This window comes from Pinus tabuliformis, chromosome 4_2 (assembly GCF_031772625.1).
Source record: "Pinus tabuliformis cultivar Carrire ecotype Pingquan chromosome 4_2, CPIR1, whole genome shotgun sequence".
NCBI lineage: Eukaryota > Viridiplantae > Streptophyta > Pinopsida > Pinales > Pinaceae > Pinus > Pinus tabuliformis.
Window position 1 is genome coordinate 245,038,959 of NC_142304.1, and position 3,563 is coordinate 245,042,521.

Here is a 3,563-nt window from a genome sequence, read left to right on the forward strand (position 1 = left end):
CTAACATATATATAATTATATTATATATAATACATATAATTTAATTAATTAAATTTAAAAATTTTAATTAATTAAAAATTATATATATATAAGTTAATTTAATTAATTAACTTTATTTTAATTAATTAAAAGTTATATATAAGTTAGTTAATTAATTAAAAGTTATATATATATATATATATATATATATATATATATATAAAATTTAATTGAATTAATTAAATTTATTTTAATTAATTAGAATTTATATGTATAAAATTCATTTTAGCTAAAAAAAAAGAAAGAAGGGAAGGAAAAATATTTTAGCTGGCAAATAAATACACGCCTCCGCAAACCCGCTCAATGTCGACAATGACAATGGCGGATTTCCAAAAAAGGTTGTTGGATGCAGAGCAAAAGATAAATAACAACCATGACGAGGTCAGTAAAAGATTAAATGAAGTCGAGAGCAAGCTTGGGGAGCAAGCGGACAAAATAAAAAATCTTGAAGATACGACAAATTGAATAGAGATAAAAATGGAAAGTCAACATGTCCAAACAGAAGTAAACTTCAAAGAGGTCTTAACAATGCTAAAAGTTCTGTGTAAAAGGTCGAATTGTACGCCCGAACAACTACTGAAAGAAGGTGAAGAGAATCAAGAACACGTCTCGTCGGATTCAACTAAGTCCACAGAGTCTCATGACAAGGTTGAATCACCAAAAAAATCAGTGACACCCCACCAAGAAGCAAGTAACACAGTCTTTACAAACAAGCAACTCTGGGATAACTTTACCAATCAACACCCTTTTTTCGCTCAACCAGTGGCAACATACCAGCGAAGGGCAAAAGTCGAGATGCCTAAATTCGATGGAAACGAAAAAAACAATGTTGCATGGATAAATAAAGCAGAAGAATACTTTGAGATATATGACATCACCGACGATGATGAAAAGCTCATACATGCATCCATGAAAATGGAGGGAGAAGCATATAACTGGTATATGTGGTGGAAAAAGACAACACATGTCATTAGCTGGAGGAAATTTAAAGATGCATTCTTCAAAAGATTCCAAGGTGTAAAGGAAGAAGAGTTCTTTTCAAAACTCATCAAACTACGACAAAAAGGAAGTGTCGATGAATACACTCAAGAATGGGAGACCTTAGTAACACGAGTACCTGGGTTATCAGAATCTCGTCTAATTCAGTCATACATCTCGGGACTCAAAACCCATTTACAAGCAGAACTTGAGATGCGTGATATTACATCTATAGAAGAAGCAAGACGAAAAGCAAAAACAGCCGAAAAGAAATCCGAACCAATATTTTGGTCAACAGTGGAAAAAGCTTATGCAAGACGAAGGATACCCCAGTATGTGGACTCAAATAATACAAGAGATGTTCCACCACATCGTCGTGAAGATGAAAAATCTAATGTGGAAATGCAAATGATAAAAGAGGGTAAATGTAAACGCTGTGGTGAGAAGTGGGACCCCAAACATAGATGTGCTAAAGGAAAAGAACCAAAGAACCTATATAATTGTGAAGCAACCAATGATTCAAACAGTGAAGATTATGACGTAGAAGACACAGAAGATGCCCCAGAATTCTCACCAGAACTAGATGATGGAAGTATTCCACAAGTATCATTATCAGCTATGACAGGTATATCACAACCTCAGACTTTAAAGTTAAAAGGACACATAAAGAAGAACAAAGTAGTGGTTCTCGTCGACTCTGGAAGCACACACAATTTTTTAGATGCAACCGTGGCAAAGAGACTCAATATTTTTTCGTTTCCCTTACCAAACATGAAAGTGATGATAGCTAACGGTAAAAAGATTGAAAAGGTGGGAAAATGCCATAAGGTTAAATTGCAGATTCAAGACTTCAGTTTAGAGTCTCTGTTTTTCACAGTACCGTTAGGAGGAGTAGATGTAGTCTTAGGTATCCAATGGCTACAAACTTTAGGTACTTATGCCGCCAACCATCAAGTACAATTTATAAAATTCAAATGGGGAGGTCAGAAGTACAAACTACATGGATTCCAAGCACCAGAAAATCATGTTGTATCATCATCTCAGATGATGAAGCTGAGTCGAAGAAGAGCACCTGCTTATGCAATACAATGTCACCAATTAGAAATGTTATCTCCAAATATGACCAGAGAAGAATCACCAGAGATTCAAGACCTACCTATGAATATGCCGCCTAATACAGAAATTGAGCGTAGAACAAAAGTTAAAACAGAGTCAAACCCCATCAACATCAAGCCATACCGATATCCACATCTCCAAAAAGCGGGAATTGAGAGATTAATCCAAGATCTTTTAAAGTGTGTGACTTTGATCATCTTGGAGTATCTGATCAAGTGGAAGGACTTACCCGAAGAAGACGCTTCTGGGAGAATGAATCATTCTTCAACAACATCCGTCGTTACATATGCTTTGAGGACAAAGCATTCTTTCGAGAGGAAGGCAATGTTATGTAAAAATTTAGTTAATTTCAGGTTTATTATTTAATTTAGGTTTAGTTAGGCGAAAGGGCACGATCATAAGATCATTCCCTTTCCTAAAGGGTGTCCGTGGCAGTATTTAAGCCAGGAAACCCCATTGTAAAAGACATCATCTGTCTATTCATTTATTAATAAAGTATTTATATATATATATTTCTGTTATCTGGAAGTTTTACACTTCAGTTTCCTCCATCATTTTTGCAACCATATGTTCAATTTCTCTCTTCTAGGCATAAGGATATCTCTAAGGTATAACTTTTAGAGGAAAACTTCTTGGGGTCAAGTGAATAACATGATCATGATTGCGAATAGGTGGGAGACCTTTGGAAGTCTCAAATACGATGGCATGATGATCAAAGAATTTTTGAAGATCTGGAGAAATGGATGATGTAGGTGTTTGAACATCCGATGAACATAATTGTGCAATTACCCCTAGTTGTTCCTTCTTAAAAATATTTTGAATTCCATTAGAGATAACTATCTTCTCATGTTTCCTTATGGTACCTCTCAATTCGATTTTCTTTCCTTTTGAGAAAAAATTCAAAAAATGTTATTGAATATTAAAAGTTAGTCCCCAAATATTGTAACCATTGGACTTCTAATACAACATCTGCACCAACCATTGAAACAATAAGCATTGGAGTTTTCAACACATATTCAACCATGGTTAGATTGATATTATGGAACTTCCCTAACAAATTTATAGTTCCTCTATTTGCAACCATCACTTGACACTCTGGTACTGAGTATAGAAAGGAATTCATATCCTTGGATATCTTCCAATGAATAAAATTATGAGTGCCACTTGAATCAATCAACATTATTACCTTTTTCTTCTTGATATATTATTCTATCTTGAGAGTTTTAGGGGTGGAAATTCCTGCCAATGCATGACAAGATAAGGTTGGATTCAATTCTTCTTTTCAACCCCTAGGCTTGGTTCCTAGTGTATACCTTCTTCTTTTGTTGTTTCTTGTTTCTTTTCTTACTCCTCTTCACAATATATGTAAAATAATTTCTACTTAGCACATCTATGACCTTTAGTCTATTTTCTATAACAACTATTACAAA